Source organism: Seriola lalandi, unplaced genomic scaffold, assembly GCF_002814215.2.
Source record: "Seriola lalandi dorsalis isolate HSWRI2012SDOR001 ecotype SW California unplaced genomic scaffold, Sedor1 jcf7180002054686, whole genome shotgun sequence".
NCBI lineage: Eukaryota > Metazoa > Chordata > Actinopteri > Carangiformes > Carangidae > Seriola > Seriola lalandi.
Genome location: NW_019525239.1, coordinates 381,139 through 402,109, shown reverse-complemented (window position 1 = coordinate 402,109; position 20,971 = coordinate 381,139).

The window sequence follows — 20,971 nt, the reverse complement described above, 5'->3', positions numbered from 1 at the left end:
CCAAGGAAAAACTGTAAAAAGTGACAACCACCACAATCAGATCTAGAAGTTGAAGTTGACAGTTACATAATTACACCAGACTGCCTGCTTTTTAGGGTGGGCATTTACCAACAACCATAATATACAGTATGAAACCGAGGACCACCTTAAGAACTCAACTGTGATATAAGAGGCCAGCCCAACCACATAACCCACAGTAGTTTTACAATTTAACCCATTACAGTCTTATGAATAATAAAAAGGGCATAATCTGGAAAGTTAATATTTTGTTCAGAACTCACTGTTGACAGGTGTGAGATGTCTGCCTCAGCAATTATTATGAATAGCCAAATATGCCATATGTCTTCAAATGACACATACACATTTTCAGTGTATAATCTACAGGAACAAGATAAAGGGTAACACTCAAACAATGAGGTTATACAGTAGAAGCTCAATTGAGTGCACTTAAATAGCAGAATACAGATATACTTCAGTTTACATATTCTATGAAACACAAGGAAGATATGTTTGATGATAATGATGATATGGCATTAACTAAGATAACTCTTTTTCAAACAGGCATAGTTAAAAGAAAGAAAGAGGCCCAAAAATCCACTCCAGGGGACCCTGCTGAGCCCTTTCTGGATCCCCAAACCATGGAGGAGGATGGCACTTTCGCTCTATTTCTAACACTTTGTGATAAGAGGGCAGCACACCAGAAATAGCTAAAAACCCAACACTTTACGACTGGTTGCCAGATTTGTTTTTGAGGCATTTTGGGCAATAATGTTTTCAATGGATGTGTCTCATCCTTCGGTTGTGTCAAGGTAACAATATTCTTTCATCCACTTGTGTACATGTGTGTGTATTTCAACTGTAGAAGAATAAAAAAAAGAATGATATGGCAATATTCTTATAATTTCATAGCAAGTATTTTCATTAACATCTTCCATTCTGCCAGAAATTAGATATGAGCAGCTCATAATCACTTTGGTGATAGATTGAAAAAATACTGGTCAAAACGATCAGAATAAGTGTCTTTTTCAACATCTGGAGGGTCTCTTTGGTCTTTATGGTGCAAAATGTCTTTCTGCACTGGCAATGCACAGAAAAGGGCGTTTTGGTCAGGTGACAACAACCAATGCCTCAGTTGAACATTTACACAAGGGTTGCAGCTTACCTCTACAGCTTACCTCTCTGGATGAGTCAGTAGCAGCAACTTAAACTGCCATTGGAATTGAAAGCGAAAGCTGGTGAGGGCACAGCTTGAATAGCATTTCTACAGTAAATAAAAGTTTTTATTTTTCAACTGCATCACTGTATATTATAATTGTATTCCATAAGGACGCAGCAAAAATTATCCTCTCAAGACACACTTGCACTTGCACTCCCCATGTACGCAACTAATTTTCAGCCACTTATTACTCAGGATAACTCTGAAATGTCTGCAAATTTTGGTATATAGTCCATGTTGCATGCACAAGTCTGAATTGGGTCTTTAGTTGCATCGCAACTGTACTGTGAGAATATTTTTTTTCCCAAAGGTTTTGTATCAGATACCACATACATATGATGACCAAACATTGTTTAAGCCAAATTCATTTTCCATATCTTTGAAGTTGCACAGTTTGGCTCTCTCTCAGTTTTATGATGTGTGATAGAATATTCATGCAAACTGGCCACTTAGGTGCTGTATTTGCAGGTTGAAGTTGTCACTCTTTCTGTTGATGCTCCCCATGTTGCTACGGAATAAAAAAATACAGAAAAAAGCTCACAAATCGATTTGAGCAATTATGGCTCGTTCAAACTAATTTGATTCTGACAGTTCTGATGTTGGATAGTAGCCTATGCTTTAAATGATCACACTGTATGTATATTTATGTAAAGTATCGATCTATCTATCTATCTATCTGAACAACATGAAACCAAATTTAAAGTAAAAGGCACATGCATGTCTTGTCTCACATGCTCAATTTAAGGCTGTGTGCTAATCTACTGATTGGTTTGTCCATGTCGTCTGAATGGGAATCATCACCAGACTGAATCATGTGTGAATGTGAATTTCAAGATTCATCTGGCATCAAAGTTATCTCCTTCTTCTACATTTACATATTTAGTCTAAAATTAAGTACACATCGATGATTTTTTTCTAAAATGAAGAGGCACTCATTAGTATTTAATTTAAAAGAGATACTTGCTTTTAACTAATATGGTGCGCAGTCTTGTATTTTGCTTCTGCAAGGCCTTAATCTGGTTCTGGAGGTCCCTGATTTGGGCAGCATTTTCATTGCTTGAAGATTCTCCTGGATTCTGGAATCCTGGGTTAAATTGGTTGTCTTCAGAAATAATTTCTCCTCACCATGTCTCTGAGCTGCAGGTTTGTGACTTTTTATATGGGGTGAAAAGATTCAATTTTGACTTTTGATTACAGGTGAACAAATACTCTTAATTTGATACCAGTTCTTTGGACAATTTTCAATCCCTAATGTATTAAAAAGTAAGATGTACTAAGTAATGCACACTAATGCATTGTCTAAATGACAAATTGTGGAGAAGACAGTAGCCATTATACATGGTAGTGCTGTCTTTGGTCGAATCAAACTGCATCCCAATTTCCCCACCTAGCACATTGTATAGCTGTTAAATTACCTTTCTTTGAATTTCGCTGTTTGAATCTCCAGTGGGAATTGAATCCTCATCTTCATTATAGAACAGGCATGTGGGTTTCCTGGGTCTCTTGTGGTCTTTTGGTGTGTCCACTTTCCCGCTCAGCAGATTTCAGTGTAGACTTTTTCTACAATAATGTAGGATAGAATTTGTAATGCAAATGCAATGCCAAGAATTAATACCATTACAAATTATAAAACATTTGAAGGCTAAAAGAATAAATTTAAAGTTAATAATCCCTTTAATGATTTATTTTAAAAGTAGCCCTGTAAATCTAGGTAATATACAACTATTTGGTAATTTTTTTTTTTTTTAACTTTTTATTCAAACATTTTAAACATTTTAACAAAACATTTCCTGACATACGACCGTAAAAATGGGTGATAGACCGCACAGTAGAGTGAGCTACTACCAAAACAAACAAATATTTAAATAAATAATAAAATGAGTAAATAAGTAATAAAAAATAAAAAAATAAAAAAATAAAAAAGGGAGGGGTGGAGAAGGAGGGGGGATTAAAATAATAACAATAGAGAAAAAAAAGTGAAATAAATAAGTTAATAAGTCTCTATTTATAGCTGCAGACCGGCCTTCATCCTTTCCATCATATAGACCTTTTTCAGTCTCTGGGTCCATTGACCTATAGTTGGTGGTTTTACCTCTCTCCAGTTCATTGTGATCATTTTCTTTGCTACTAGTAAGAGAATCCTCAATGCATATCGTTGGTCTGCATTGTATATACCTTTGGGTATGGCTTCCAATAAAAACATCATTGGTTCTAGAGCAACATCTATCTCCAAAAAAGTATCGATTTCATTTTTAATATCATCCCAGAATTCCTGCAGTACTGGACAGTCCCAGAAGATGTGTGTGGTGTCTCCAATATTTCCACATTCTCGCCAACATAATGCCACATTGGGATTTTTCACATATGAAGAGATAATAAAGGGAGCATTAAAAAATCTGATCTTTACCTTCCAATCAAACTCTTTCCACAGTTGACTACTAATTCCTTTGTGACATCCTGCCCATATGTCCTTCCATGTAGATTCTTCAATTATAACGTTCATTTCTAGTTCCCATTTTTCTCTAATGTACTCTGTGCTTTGTGAAGTGCCCGTTGCTAACCTTTTGTATATGTTAGATAGGTGTTTTTTTGTTTGGAATTGTTTCTCTAGAACATTAATAGTATTCTTGTATTTCATTTGGGTTTTTACTGACCATTTCCTTTTCCTTATGGTTTGTGACATAATGTCTGACCTGGAGATACCTGTACAGATCCTTTGATGGAAGGTCAAATTGTTCTTGAAGTTGAGAGAATGATTTAACTTCTGTTCCTTAAAAAGGTGATTAATTGTACAGAGACCTTTGTCGGCCCACCTTCTAAACCAGCTGTCCCACAAGGAAGGTGGGAACTCTACATTTCCTACTATCCACATGGCCCTTGAGATCAACTCTGGTCCCCTAAGTATTTTTTTTACTGTTGTCCAGACTTTTAAGGTGTGTTTTATCCATTCATTCTTTATTTCGATTTTATTAACTAACTTTATATCTATAAATGGGTGTACCGCTAAGGAGACGCCCCTTACAGAATCTTGCTCTATTTTAGTCCATATTGCCTCCCGATCATTTCTTATCCATGCCACTATAGCATTTATTTGTGCAGCCCAGTAATAACTTTTGAGGTTTGGTAAACCTAAACCTCCCATGTCTTTGGGTAGATAGAGGGATTTTAATCTTACCCTCGGTCTCTTCTTTTGCCATATAAATGTTAAGATTAGTTTATCTAACATTTTTAAGGTGGAAACAGGTATTCTAATAGGGAGGGATTGAAACAAAAAGAGAAGTCTCGGTAGTAGGTTCATTTATACCGTCTCTACTCTTCCAAATAGAGACAGGGGCAAAACTTCCCAACGTGTCACATCATTTTTTTATTTGTTTAATTAATTTGTTATAATTTGCCTCAAACAGTTGAGTGGGGTTAGGTGTAATAATTATTCCCAGATATGTAAATCCTTGTTTGGACCAGCGAAAGGAGACATTATTATTCAGTTGTGTAGGCCAGATGCCTGAAATCATCATCGCTTCTGATTTATTTTCATTAATTTTATATCCAGACACTGACCCGTATTCATGTAGGGTATTCATAAGTGCAGGAATGGAAGAAAGTGGATTTTTTACAAAGAGTAAAATATCGTCTGCGAACAGAGCTATCTTACGAATTGAACCTCCGTCATCCGCTATCCCTTGGATTTGTACATTTTGGCGTACCGCCTCTGCCAGAGGCTCAATACTAAGAGCAATTAAGATGGGTGACAATAAGTCCCCTTGTCTCACCCCTTGTTCGATCCTGAAAAAAGAGCAATGACCATTAACTCTGACTTTGGAGCAGGGCTCTTTATATAATAGGTTTATCCAAGCCACAAATTCCTTCCCAAAGCCCATTTCTATCAGTGTCTGCTTCAAAAATGCCCAGTCCACTCGATCAAATGCTTTCTCGGCGTTTAAGCCGAGAAGCATTGATGGTTGTCTGTCCCTTGCCGCTATTGCCTGCAGGTTCAGGGCTCTCCTTATATTGTTTGTTCCCTGACGTCCTGATATAAATCCTGTCTGGTCTGGTTGTATTAATTTTTTTTATATTTTTTGGGATTCTGGTAGCTATTATAGAGGTCAAAATTTTATAATCGACACAAAGTAAACTTATTGGGCGATAACTAGTGCATAAAAGGGGATCTTTTCCCTCTTTATGTATCACTGATAGTATGGCTTCCGACCATGAGTTTGGGGGGTCTCCTAATTTTAGAACATAATTATATAATTTACACAATATGGGTGTAAGCTCATTCACAAATATTTTATAATACTCTCCAGAGAAACCGTCTGTTCCTGGTGTTTTATTGTTTTTAATTCTGGTAATGGTTTCTTTAATTTCACTCTCTGTGATGGGTTTTATTAAGAGTTCTGCTTCTTCACTTGATAGTTTATTCATTTTAAGGGGTCTTAAAAACTCTAAAGTATTCTCTTCTTTAAATTATAGTTCTTCGACCTTATATAGTTGTTTGTAATATGTGGCAAATGAATCCGATATCTTAGTGGGGTCGGTCTCAACCTGATTGGTTTCAGGGTTCCTAATTTTAGGAACTGCACGGCTAGATTGGGCTTTTCTGAGTTGAAAGGCCAGTAGCCTACTGGCTTTATTCCCCATTTCATAATATTTCCTATTAATATATCTCAGAGCTCCCTCTGCCTTACATGTCAAAACCTCATTCAGTTGTTGTCTAACTTCCTTTAACTTTTTAAAAGTGTCTTTCTTTCCAAATTGTTTGTGTTCTCTTGTTCATTTTTTTATTTCATCTTCCAATCTTTGTTGTTTAGCAAGCCTTTGTTTCTTAATTCTGGATCCTATAGAGATAATCTTCCCTCTCATCGTGGCCTTACTGGCATCCCATACGATTGAAGGGGAGACATTACCGTCATCATTTATGGAAAAATACTCAGTCAGAGCTTCTCTCAATTCTTGCCTAATATTCATATCTGTTAGTAATGACACATTAAGTCTCCAATGTCTAAAGTGATCATCTACTCCTAGGTTAATTTTCATGGTCACAGGGCCGTGGTCTGAGATAGAGATTGGCTCGAGTGTACTTTCTTTTATTCTATACAGTTCAGTTTTTTTATATACAAAAAAGATCTATTCTTGAATAGCTCCCATGTACTTGAGACATATAAGTGAAATCTCTCTCATTAGGGTGGAGCTGTCGCCAAATGTCCACTAGACCTAGTTCCTTCATCATATCTAATAAGCCCTTGGACATTTTGGATTGAGGTTTTCTTGTTGCAGGTAACCTGTCCAGTTTTGAATCCAAGGTGCAGTTAAAGTCGCCCCCTACTATTATAATCCCCTCACTTTTGTCAGCTAGTAGGGTTGCTATTTTTTTTAAAAAGAGGGGGCAGTCTTCATTTGGGGCGTACACATTGAGTATAGTTATCTTTTTCCCTCCAATTGTGCCTATCACCATAACATACCGGCCTTCCTCATCTTGAAAAATGTTTTCGTTGTTGTAGTACACAGATTTATTGAATAGTATAGCAACTCCTCTCTGCTTTTTCCTCCCACATGATGCGCTGTACACCTGATTTACCCACTCTCTCTCCAGTTTTAAATGCTCAGTTTGCGACAGGTGTGTTTCCTGAATTAGAGCGACAGAGCAGTGCAGTTTCTTTAAAACCCATGATTTTTTTCCTTTTGATCGGATTGATAATTCCTCTTATATTGTAATTTATGAAATTCAACTCAGCCATAATCTCTGTGTGGTTTTATAATATAGCTCCTTACCTGTTTGAACTTAAATATCATAGTAAGTCTAATCACTAACAAAACGTTGTCTGTAACCTGTGTCAGGAGACATAAAGAACAAAGAACAGTATCTAAAACCAAAAAATGACCTTCCACTTCATCAATCTGACGCTGGAACTGAACTATAACTGCGTCAGATCCCCGGTGATATTGGGGCAGAGAGGTGTGACCTACTCTCTCTGTGGAGAAAAGCACACACAGTGCAAGTGAGACCGATATTACATTAAGATGTAAAAAAGGTCCGAGTGAGTGTATTCCACTCATATTCAAGCATAGCCTCCTTCTGGACTATATAACACATAACCTCACTATGTGACAATGATAAAAACTCCAAAAAAGAAAACCTAATGACGCTTGTCACTTCAGTCTTCCTCCAGCAGAATGGCCTTAAAATCAGCTGGTGACAGAAGCGTTCTCCTTTTTCTCCTCTCTTGGCTCTTCCATCCATCCTTCAGTTCTTCCTCGATGCGCTCCCTCTCCTCGCAGCGCCCGTCAACCCTCAGCTCCTTCAACAACGTCGCAGCCCCCGTTAGCGATGTAAATGTCTTCTCTCCGGTGTTCAGCTTGATTCACAGTTTTGCAGGGTACAGACACTTCGCCTGTATGTCTTTCTTTTTAAGTTGTTTAATAACTTCGTGCACCCTCATCCGTTTCTGCTGTAAGTCAGGGGAGTAGTCTTGATCAAAGTAAATCCGTTTGCCTTGAAAGAGGACTGGACCCTGGCTCCATGCCTGCTTTATGATCACATCCTTTACTGCTGCATCCAAAAATCTCACTATAATCAATCTTGGCGGGGCTGTAGCATCTTTGGGTTTGGCCACGAGGGAGCGGTGTGCCCTTTCAATCTTAATATCCAAGTCTGGTGGTAATTTCAGTTCCTTCTGGAGCAGGTTTCTAATAAATCCAGCCATGTCTTTTCCTTCACTGTCTTCCGGGATCTGAAAGATCCTGATATTGTTTCCTCTCAGTCTGTTTTGCAGCTCGTCGCATTTCGCCAAGAGATCAATGTCACGGTGCAGCAGGTATCTCAGTGCCCTCCGGTGGCGTATCTCCACATCCTCGGCCGCACCGATTCTCTCCTCCAGTTTTCTTATTCGCTCTTCGTGTTCCGCCAGTTGGTCTTTTATGTCTGAAACAGTTTGTTCAACGCGACCAAGGGCCAGTTTGGTGTGATTGTGTCCGTCTTGGTTTTCCTTGCGAAGTTTTCTCAACTCCTCCAGTACCGATGTATCTGACTGACACATGTTGCTGCTAACGTTAGCCTTGTTTTTGCTAGCGTTAGTTGGGCTCGGTTGATTCGGCGGCTTATTAGCCTCTTTTCCTCGCGTCACCGGAAGTCTATTTGGTAATAATTACAAAATAAATCCCTTAATGTGATATATAACCTGACCTGATCACACTGAGTAGGTGTAAGTTAGCTTATTTTACAAGAAGATTAACCTGACTATACTAAGGAAGCTTAATGCATTCACTTGAGAAAAATTCTCTGCTGTTTTTCTGAATTAACATGATAATTATCTCTGTTTTTCTGAGAAATCATGTCTTTTTTTCTGGATTAAGGAGGTTCTCGTTAATTATTATTATCCCTGAATATCTCTTCAATTCAGAAAAACAGCAGATTTTTTTTTCCTCATGTGAATACATTATGCTTCAGTAGCATTACGCTTCTATTGAAATATATATATAAATAAAAAGCTTTTCTGTTTTTCTGAATAAATGAAATAACTTAATTACGCTTCTGTACTATGCATTGCTAATTGCAAACAAATTAATGCTACCTTATTAGCATAGAGTCTTAACAGTTTTCTAATTTAAGTTGTGGTCACTACAAAATTAAATACTGAACTTACTTGCTAACTGCTGCACCACTGCATGCTAAACTTGCCATCCATTGATAGGCTTTTTGGTGTTAGCCAAGCGACATTCCACAAGATATGTTCTGGAGGTATCTACTGGGTCGAAGTCAATTTTCCAGTTTGTTGGAACGATACTAACCACATCTTTGTCTGGTCCCTTAGTCCAAGACACAAGGGCATAGCAATACTTCGACATTGTATTTACCAAATTCAAACATGAAAACAATGGCTACAATTTTAGCAGTCTTTTTTCCACCGATTTTCTGTTTGAAAGCGTACACTGCCTTGTCCCGCCCTACTGTGCTGTGATTGGCTAGTACTACTGTTCTTTGATTGGCTAGTACTTGTTTGTCCAAAATCTTTCGGTTTTATGGACCAATCACAGGCCACTTGTTCATGCTTCACGTTCACAACCGCGCACTTACGTCCCAGGGCAAAAATGGACAGGTTGAAAAGGAAATATATTCTCCCTGGTTCAGATAAAACAGAGATTCCAGCAAGAAAAATGTATGTTTTTGTCAATGGAGTCTGGTGGCTTTGAAGAGAGCATAGATGAATATAATGCTTCAGTTCCCTTTTGGAAAGGGCTGAATGACAACACTTAAAATGACATACAAAATTCCCCCAAAGCAGTAAAAATGGGTTTTCAGTGTTAAAATGGCATTAGTATTTGGTTCTTGAATTTACTAATGGATTCATGACTGATTGAGTCTGCATAGTCAATTTATACATGCCAGAGCCTCACTTCAGCTGTAACTTTATACATTCAAACTTGGTTTGCCCCTTTATAACAAAATATAAAGCTTTGCCACAACATCTGTCCTTGAGGGCAATTGCTCTACAGTCTTCATTTTACATGAACAGTCACATAGCTCAAATGATAAATCAGAGTTGATTAATTATTCCTTATAACAGATTAGTTTGTTGTCAATTTGACTGAATCCCAGGATTTTCGGTTCCTCGAATCAAATTTAAGATTTAATTTAACTTGTTACCACAGCAACAGCTCCTTAAACACCATCTTGCAAAGGAAAGTACCTGCTCATTTCATCAGAGAGGAGCCACCACTATATATTTTATTGTGAATAGACAAGCCTTTAGAGGGAAACATAATCTTTGGTGTTTGAACATTTATTAAAATCAAGCATTTGTTTCTTATCATTGGCATCCTTAATCACAGGAAAGCACTGACAGAGGCCAACAACACTGAGATTCATAAGTCAATCCAGGATTTTGGTAAGTCATGAACTTTGTTAATATGTAAAGTTACACCTTTTTGTAAACCTTTTGGAACTGTATCGTGTCTATTCAGTCTGCATGCAGAAAATGCTACTAAACACAAAATAGAGGAAAAAAAAATTTCAGTACTCAGTCTTGTATTGCCAGACCCCTCTCCTGCAACAGAGGTCATTTCAGTATCATTAACTATATATTATACTTAAATTTGACAATGCCAAGTTGTTGGATTGTGTTATGTGTCAGGCAAGGGCAGGCTGTTTGTTTTTGTTTTTCTCTCTCTCTCTCTGTCTCTCTCTCACTTGGTTTCCCATCAGGTGCTGATTGGTGATTGGGCTCTCCCTGAGCAGACTAGCGGAGGATGTCTTATTGAGCTCCTGGCTGTCCCAGTGGCCAATCATCTGCCTGGAATCCTCCGATAAAAAGGGAGCCTGAAGGAGGAGATGTCTCTCTCATTCATTCTTCCTGATAGTAATAAGCCTGCCAGTTGTGTTATGGATAAGGGATGTACTGAAGGTATGTGGTGGGAGGAAGGAGGTAGGTAAGTTGGGGCACCCTGTACATCTCAACACGCAGTTTTCCTTTGTCTACAAACATTAGGTTAGTGGTGGGTGCCACCCGCTGTATTGTTTTGGAGGCTCTTGTTTAGATTAGGTAGACAGGCTTTCCTTTGTGTTTTTGTTTCAGTAGAGGAAGATAGCTGAGGCCTCATTTTGTTTTATTGGGTTCATTTATTTGGCACACCACCTTTGTCTCTTCCTCCCCCACATGGGACTTCCTTGTTGAGACCTTCAGGTTGCAATAAAACTACCTTCCAGAACTCCTTGACTCATTTTCACTTCTTGATGTGTCATGTTACGGTTCCTGTCACCCCTAGCTCCAACTAAGGGACGTAACAGATTGTGTGAGATCTTTCATAATTTACTTTGTAATATTCCTTTTAGTCTGGAGACAGTATTGGAGATAAAGTTTTTTTGCTACATGTGGTGCACTTATAACATAGAAAAAGTTTGGGACATAATATTTGAGAGGCTTGTTTTTTTCTAATTTTTAGTCAAAAGCTCATGACATTTCTGAGGTTTGGACCCCCCTAACTGGACTATCCTCACAAAGTCTCCCAGGAATGACAGAAGAGGTTGAGATAACTTTCAGCTTCTCAATTTCTTCTTACCAACATAGGTATGATACATTGTGAACAATAATTTCTTAATAGTGTCATGGTCTCAGCCTGGAGGCTCCAGGGTTTTGGTTTTTTGGACTTTCTTGATTTAGTTTTCTGTGTTTTGGGTTTCTATTCTGGGGTTTGAGTATTTCTGGTTTGGGTATTTCTAGTGTCTAGTTTAGTCTTCCCTGTCTTGCTTGTTCTTTGCTCTGTTTCCCCGTGCACTTCCTGTTTTATTTTGTAATTTGTTTCCTTGTGTGTCTCAATGTTTTGCTTCCTGTCTTGGTCCTGTTTTCTGTGTGGTGATTGTCTGCCCCGCCCTAATGTGTTTCACCTGTGTTCAACCACCCTTGCCTCCCTTGTCTATATAGTGTTTGTGCTCCCCTTTGTCTGGGTCGGTTTGTCTGTTTATCTCTGGGTTTGTCATCATCTGGTCGCGTTGCCTGTTCATGTCCGGTTTGTCCTTAGTCTGTTCATGTTGCCTGTTGTCATCCCCTGTGCTTCTCGTGTTTTGGCCTGCTGTTCCTTGTAGTTCCTTGTAGTTCCCTGTGCTTGTTTTTTAAGTTCTTTTGTTTAATAAACCTGTCTGTACCATCTCCCAAGTGTTGGCTGCATTTTGGGTCCACCCCTACTTACCACAAACCTTGACAAATGGTGTCCTTCCCATTGAATCTGTGTTTTATTAATAATTAACACTGTACTTAAATGTCAAGTTAGTCAGGCCGCTGGTATTGCTCTTGTGTAACGAGCAGCTGGGAGATGTCTCTGAGTAAAAGTGTTACCTTTTAAAAGGGGGAAGTTGAGGGGTAAAACATTATTTGGTAATAATAATAATATATGATACAAGTGGTTATAATGTTCAGTTTGTATCAAAATTGTTTTAGACAGTTGTTGATTCAACTGTATGATCAGTGTGGAGGAAGTAGTGTGTGGAGCTGTTGAGCTGTATTACATTATACAGAGATCTTTCTGTTATGTAGCCTACCTTCATTGATATAAATGGGTTGGACAAATAATAGAAACACCTGGATGCCACAGCAAGGGTCCTGTGTTGGTTTATCGGTTTCACGTATCAGTTATCGATCTCCTTGATTAATAATAACGGGAATTAGCACTGAAAAAACTCCATTGGTCTATCCCTAATTTAAACTGATCTTCTTTGTCATTTGAGGGTAACAAGCCATTTCCAGGTTACCTAAGGTATACCTGGTTTACATGCATTATAAATCCATTCTGTGGCTATTAAGCAAAATCCAAAATCTCATTGTTAGTATTTACGGGGGAGCTAGTTTAGCTAAAAGAATTTTTGTGTGGCCACAAATCAAATTATATTCCAAAGCACTAGCATATCCTTTTACCATTTATCACTCTACACCTTAGGATGTTAGTAGCAATTGAAATGAAAACTTTTTTGTGTGACATTAACTACCAGTGCATTCTCACCAACTGGGAATCAGGAACAGGAGTCGGCCGGACTGCTGACTGGGAACCAGAATCAGGAGTCAGCTGGACCGCCAACAGGAGATGAGGAGCAGGAGTTGGCCGGACCACTGACTGGGAACCAGAATCAGGAGTCAGCTGGGCTGCCAACAGAACACGAGGAGCAGGATTCGGCCGGACCACCAACTGGGAATCGGGAACAGGAGTCGGCCGGACTGCTGATTGGGAATCAGAATCAGGAGTCAGCTGGACCACCGACAGGACACAAGGAGCAGGAGTCGGGCAGACCACTGACTGGGAACCAGAATCAGGAGTCAGCTGGACCGCCGATGAGAAACAAGGGTGAGGTGTCGGTGGAACCATCAACTGGGAACAAGAATTTGGCTTTCACATAGGGTTTCTCTGGAGTTTCTTATACAGACTTGCAAAATTTTACCAAATTCATGAATTTCCCCTAGGGGATAAATAAAGTGTATATATATATATATATATATATATATATATATATCTCTAAAAAAGAGAAAGCTGTTATCATAGAGGTATGACAGAAACGTTCTCGTTAATTGTTAATGTATATTCAGCAGAATAGCTCTGGAAAAGAAGTGTCAGGCCCGGATTGAGGGAAGACACTGAAGCTGATTAAGTGGTTACAGAAGAAACAACTTCTGAAGAAGAAGCTCAGATGCACTCTCTGCCACCACAAGATGAAAATGGTATCCGTAACAAAAAAGACCCATACATCTGGTATGTGATATGGCCTCACAATCGCCATGTCATTGAATTGAACACTTGTACTATGATTATCATCATCAACTTTTTTCTCATTATTATTATTCTTACTACAACTGTATAGATTGGTCTACTTCCTGTGACACTGCCTCCTGTGACATGAAAATTTTCCATGAGATTGAGTTCACTTCTCTACTGTCTTTCGTGACTCTCCTTATTCTACATCTTCTAAATATCTCTTATTCTACAATTGATTGGTTAATTGTCACTAACTTCACTGGGTGTTAGATTAGCCCACCTGGGATTTTAAACAGAATTCTCTCTTTTTAAGTAGTTGCTTGTTTGCATAGCTTAGCCTAGCTTAGCCTATCCCACTAGCCTTTCAGCTGATGCTACTTCGCTGTTGTAACTGTAGCTTGTGTTGACTGTTCCTCTACTAGAGGGATGTGTCCGTCAGTTAGAGCAGCTGCTGTCTCCTAGCCTCACCTTAGATATGATGGGCACTCCAGATAGTTGTAGCCTCAGGCTGGACAGCAAGCTTGCTAGTGCTAGTGTCGTCGGCAGACTCGACGGAGTTTGTCCCTGGTACCAGGCGAGGAAAGGCTCGCAAGAACAAGCGACCGGTTGCATGGCCTGGTCTGCAGTCCTCTGCAACCTCTCCTGACTGCAAACTGGTTTTCGACCCTTGACAGCCCTGTTGATAACCCTGTTGGCCTGCGTTCTTCTTCCACCTCGGGGGTTAGGGTTAAGCTATGCACGCTAGTTATAGGGGACTCCATTACCCGCAATGTTAGACTAGCTTGACCAGCCAGCGTCTACCTGGGGCCAGAGCCTCCAACATTGAGGCTAATCTTAGGGTGCTGGCATCACACAGGGAGAAACAGGGTACCCAGGCACACTCCACCACTAGCTCCAGCTACAACCAAGTAGTTATTCATGTTGGCGCCAATGACATACGGATGAAGCAGTCAGATGTCACAAAAGCTAGCCTTGCTAGGACGTTTGAGTTTGCCGGAAAGATGAGTCAGCAGTGATTAACTGTCTCTGGTCCGTTACCCATGCGCGGTACTAATGACGAGGTTTACAGTAGGCTTCTGTCTCTGAACCACTGGCTGGCCCATCACTGTAGAGAGCAGGGATATAGTTTTGTAGATAACTGGCCGCCCTGACCTGCTGAAAGCAGATGGCCTTCATCTTACTGGAAAAGGTGCTGCTGTTTTGTCTAGTAATACATACAGGTGTTTACAGCAGGTTTGACACTAGGGACGTAGTGCTCAGCAGGTCACAGGTGATTAGAAAGCTTGCTAGTGTTTTAGGAAGTGCAGTTTTGGAGTACACTAGTCTAGAATCTAAGTGTAGGGAGGAAAATCCCCATATTGTAGACCATCCGCCTGATAGCCACATTTATAATATTGAGACTGTCTCCCTCCCCCGCTGTATTACTCATAAGTTTCTTAAACATGCAAATCTCCACACATTGTCCACTATTCCTATAACCTGTGGCAATAAAGTGTCTCACAAAGCATCTGACATTTCTCCATAACAAAATCACTACTGTATCCTCACACCGTCATGTGTGCAAGCCCTCTAAATCTTTCCTTGAAATAAGATAAAATTATGTCTTATTCCCATTAAGGCTTCATCTACCAGAAGCCTTACTGATCAGCTTGTTGCTAATAACTCCAGCCTTAAGAGGACCTGCAAATTTGGTTTCCTGAACATTAGATCACTGTCCAGTAAAGCCTTACTAATAAATGACTTGATTCTTGAGCATAAGTTGGATATGATTGGTCTCTGGCTTAAACATGGCTTAAACCAAATGTTATCCTTCTTCTTATTGAGGCTTCCCCACCTCATTAAACTAATGCACATGCTGCTCGAGCCACTAAGCAAGGTGGAGGTGTGGCTTTAATCTAATCTTTAATCGCTACATTAACTGTAGTAACTGACTCCGTCAAAGTTTGTACTTGTAAATTAAACACAGCTCTGTCTAGCATCTTGGACTCAGTTGCTCCTCTCACCACTAAAACCATACAGTTAAAGAGGTCTACACCGTGGTTTACTGAAGAAACACAAGCCCTGAAGCAGGCCTGCTGGGCCATCTCAGAGCGAGCTGCTCTATCGTCACTGTGAGGGAATTTTTGCTCCTGAGCTCTGTGTCACTGACTGATTGAGGGTGAAAGGTCAGCCTGAAGGCCCTTGGTCTGCCTGACACTGATACTGAACTAAATCTTGCAGGAGGAGATGCACAAGTGGCTCCTCCAGACACATCTGTGAGTTCTACTGATACTGCGGAAGCTACGACAGATAATGCACGACCTTGGATGTCCAGCAACAAGTGGCTGGCATTCTAAGCCCTGCACCTGGGCATGCGTAGGTCAAGTTCACTTGTTTATGGTTAACGAACCAATTGAATGTTCACACATCCCTCTCTTCCCACTTCAGTTAGATATTATACCAAATATGGAGAGTAGATTATCTATGACATTCTTTAGAGCTACTTAAAGGAAAGACACAGAGACTCTCATCAGAATTGAGGTGACATCATGCACATTTGCTTGTATTGATGATTCCTCTGTTCTCCTTGGCCAAGCTAAATAAATATCTTCAGCGTAAGACATCCAGGGTTCCAGTGGTCTTTCCTTCAACCATGACTGATAAGATTCTCTCCCTGACAGTCACCATCTTCCCAGTACCTGACTCCGCCGAACCCACGGCTAATCCAAAAATCGTCAAAGAGGTGGGGCGCGAACTTTTAATCCTCAATAAAATTTTAACGGGTGAGTTATGTTAAAATTCACCCCGTGTACAATTGTCACGAAGGAGGAAATTAGCTATAAAGACCAAAACAGCTTTTGTACCAAGCTGTAAACATGTTTATATCTGCTGTAAATGTTCACTTTATTTTTCAGCCTCAGAGGTTGATGCTTGGTTCCCAACCATGTTGTTTGTTAGGATAGGTGAAGTGTGGGCCGATCCAGGTCACCTTGCCACAATATTAGTCAGTTGCATTTGTCTATCACATATGAGCAGCTTTATGGAATAAAAATGTTTTCTATTGACATAGGCAAATTCATCCTCTGATGCTCTGATGGTGCCTTTATAGCAGTGTGTGTGAATATGACTGCTACGATTACATCAGGGAACCCAGCTCTGGCTTCAAATTGTACATATTGCATTGTTATATTATCCCAGTCAACCACATCATATGGAAACGTTATGTACCTGGCTGACATACTGTGCCATGCAGCCGGCATGGTGCAGCTCGAGGACGACAGTCCTTACCGGCCTGCCAGTTCCATCTGGAGTGCCCCTTCTGCCATGACACCGAGTGTGGTCAGTTGCAAGGGAACAGGCAGGTAACCTCTTGCCCTGTGCCTCTCCAAAGCCAGACCAAACTCAGCACACAGTTCCAAAAGGACTGCTCCAGGAAATGTGGAACGTGAACCCCCTGGAGACAATGAAAGTATTAAAAAACACTAACAGGCACTGAAAGCTGTCTAACTAGCCGCCAAATTGCAGCAGTGAGTCTTGCCAAGGTCAGCAAGCAGCCAGGAATAGTATATACAGTTTAACATGATAACAAGCCAAACAAGCACTGAGTCTACCGTGACTCAGGGTTACATGAACAAATCTGATGAGCCTTGAAGCTCCCAAGCTGTTTGGTTTTCTTTGGCGTATAGCCTGCAGGTTGGTATGTACATGTCAGAGGCAGCAAGTCTGTACAAGAGCTGTTATACAGCTTTGTAATACTGAACAGTTTCAGCCGGAAGCGCATACAGCTATGGTAGGCCCAGATATAAAGTACCAGTTCTGCACACAAATTTTCTATCGGATTGAAGTCAGGGCTTTGTGCTGGTAGGATAAGATGGTCATTATGGCCAAACAAGTTAAATTTTTGTTTCATCAGGCCACAGGACATTTCTGCAGAAAGTAAGATGTTTGTCTCTATGTGCTTTTTTAAACTATAGTCCGGCATTTTTATGGTGGTTTTGGAGCAATGTCTTCTTCCTAGCTGAGCAGCCTTTCAGGTTATGTTGATATAGGACTTGTTTTACTGTGGATAGATACTGTTGTACCCGATTCCTCAGCATCTTCACAAGTAAGTTCATCTCTAGTAAATAGAACACAGTGGTCCCATGGTTTTTATACTTTTGTCTGTACAGATGACCATGGAACCTTCAGGTGTTTGGAAATTGCTCTCAAGGATAAAATAGAATTGCTTATGTCCAGAGTTTTTGTTGTGACATCTTGGCTGATTTATTTATTTTTTTGCTTTGTTCAAGCAAAGAGGCTCTGATTTTGAAAGTAGTTCTTAAAATACTTTGACAACTTCTGGAACCCACTAGTGTTATAGTGATATAGTGAATTCAAAGCAAAACAATTGTTGGAGACATTACTTGTGTCATATACAAAATAAATTACCTTGCTAACTTGCCAAAACTAGTTTGGTAACATGAAATCTGTGATGTGGTTAAAAGTGACTTTTAATGACTTGAACTTAAGTGTATGTAAACTTCAGACTTCAACTGTACATATAGAACTCAAGAGGAAAAAATCTTCTGTAATATTCAACTTCAAAGTTTCTGCATTTAGCTATTTCCTGGAGACAGTACATGCAATGTGAGTTTAAACCTGATCCATATCGAAATTGCAAATGTACTAGGAGAATTATTTGCCGGTGATACACCATAGAGAACGAGAAACAAAGTAAACAAACTTATGCATGTCAAGGGCCGGACATCTTGTTAGTTGTAGCTACATTACTTAAATGTGCTGCAGCTGTTTATATATAATGCTAAGGTGTGGGAAAAGAAGAAGACATTTAGAGACAGCTAGGTTGATTCAGAGTCTGTGGTGCTTGTTTTGTGTAGCAGGCTGCTGTTTGGCTCAGGCAACATCCACACTACTACATTTTCATTTAAAAGCAGCATTTTCAAATGAAAACAATCTCCGTCCAGACAACCATTTTAGCTCCATGTCAGGAAAAAAACTGACCATACCTGAGCTGTCACGTTCACTGTGCATGTGTGAGCCTGTGTGAATAGGAAGCTAATTGTTTATTCTGCAGTTGATTAGTTGCAAAAAATACTACGACGAGGAACAGTTGTAGCATTTACAAGAGAGTTGAAGCATTAAAATGCAGAATTTAACAAAGGTCAGTAACACTTGTTAATCATTATCATGTATTCACCACTGGTAGTGAAGGCTGATAAGTCCCAGTCAGGGAGCGACCGTGGTTGTCTACATCATTGTTTCCAAAACTGCTTTCTCCTATCCATACTACTACTTCTAACTCTGGAGTTTTCAAACTAAAACGGGTACAGCAGCATTTCCAAAAGTATTCGATTTTGGTACTTGTAAACACTGGAATGATTTGGAAGCGAGGCGAAAACCTAGCAAAAGAGATGCATTTTAAAACAAAAACGTAGTAGCAGTAGGACGTAGCCTCAGTGTCACCATCTGTTCTGCCTATCATCCAACACTGACATTAATACTTGTCAGACACACACTGGATGTGGACCCACAAAGCGGACTCAGACGAGGGTCAGAGTTTTAATCAGTCCAAAATCGGTACACAGGTGATCAGTCAATCTGACTGAAGTATCAAATTCATCAGGCAAAATTTGCTGGTCAAAAAGCAGCAAAATCACATAAACATGAGGGACTACACGAGAAAATGCTGGAATGCTCATACAGGGGTACAGACAATCCGGCAAATAATGAGGGGAAGACAAGGAATAAAATACTCTAAGGCAGGGGAGACAATGAGACACAGGTGAAAAACATTAGGGCTGGGCAGGTAATCACACAGGAGGGAAGCTTGACAGGACGTGGGATCTGAAACAAGAGACAAGACAATGGTTAGCAAAATAAAACAGGAAACACAGGGAAACATTAAAGACAAAGAACCATGAACTGAAGTCACTTGACGGGTCATGACAATACTTTATGTAAAATTTAATTAGGTCTCCAAAATAAGGTCTCCATCTATGTAAACAGATACAGGATGGTATTAGGACAAATTAATGCAAAACCAAGGGGCACCATATTGAAGCCATAAAATATAAATATAAATTTCTCCCTGTGTAGTTTGTTTCTCAAAGGAGCAAACAAGAGAAGTGGTTTACCGCGTTTATGTATGCTGTAGCTGTAGCAGACAAAACATGTCTCATTCCACGGACCAATTTGAACCTTTTAAATTTTAATCTTGTTAATGATGTGTGTGATTTGCCTCTGATGCTTTCTGTGCTTTTGTTATGTTTGGCTATGCTCTTCATATGTGTTTTTCTGTTTTTCTTTCTGCTGGACTTTGGTGTCTCTTGATCCCCAGTTTTGTGAATTGTTACTGGAATGATCCATGAATTCCTCCTGCATTGTCAAAGCCCTGTGAAATCCACAGTCAAACAGATGTGGTGGTTAACTCAGAGCTATTCCAAAAATATATAGTCATTCTGTAACCTGTGAAAAATCTATGATGAGTCTCTCTCAAAAGATGATTTTGTTTTTGTGAATTTAAAGTTTAATTGATTGTGAATTTAAAATGTATTGAGAATGTAACAGGTAGTGGGAGATCCCTTCCAGGTCACCATGGGGTTTAGTCACGCCCACTTCCTAGTTTTAATTATTTGGGGAAGGCTATATTCACCTTGATGCCGCTCTCTCACTCTCTCTGCTGTCTGGTGAGCCTGTGGTGTGCTGTCTTTGCTCTGTTTGTTTTGTTGGTTTAGTTATTGTGTTTTGGTCTGTTTAGTTGTTTCATTGTTTGCACACTGTTGTCCCTGGTATTGGTTTGGTTATTTCCCCCAAGAATTTGTACCTGTCTCAAGTTCTAATACCTGTTTCTTTTGTTTGTTTCCATACAGTGCTGTAGGTGCGGCAGCGAGCGTGGCCGGCCTGACGGTGGAGGGTTTGGTGGTAGGGTTCCTCACCTGTGCTTCGTCACCCACCATATTAGTGTGTTTGGTAAATTTTGCACTTCCTTCACTATTTATTTGCATCCCCTTTGTTGATTTGCTGTGTGAGTGTGTAGGGCACCGGAGTGTGGTGAGGTACTCTATCCCAGTCAGCAGCCACAGCTGCTAATCCTACAGCTCCTTTATCTTTTTTTTTTTTTTTTTTTTTTTTTTTTTTTTTTTTTGTGTTCCTATTATTCATTTATATATTAGACAAATTGGAACTTGAGCCACTTATGTTTTTGATTGTTCTTTTCTCTTAACTTTAATAAATTGTTGTTGGTTTTTATATATTGATCATTTAAATAAATTTGTAATCTTGGGGGAAATCCTTGTCTCAGTCCATCTTTTGTCACCTGTATCAGTAAGGTATCTGGCTTAACTGTTTTACTGAGGTATTAAAGGGGGTCAGTAGTACCCGAATTGTTCAGTTAAATCTGGGCCTTGCCACGGCCCGGCCACAAAAGAAATGAAAGTTAGATTATTTTTTTTTATTGCCAATGCATATTTTTTTGGACTGGGAGGAAACAATGAGACATGAAACATGTCAGGTAGAACCTCATAATTCCACAGGGATGAAATGTTA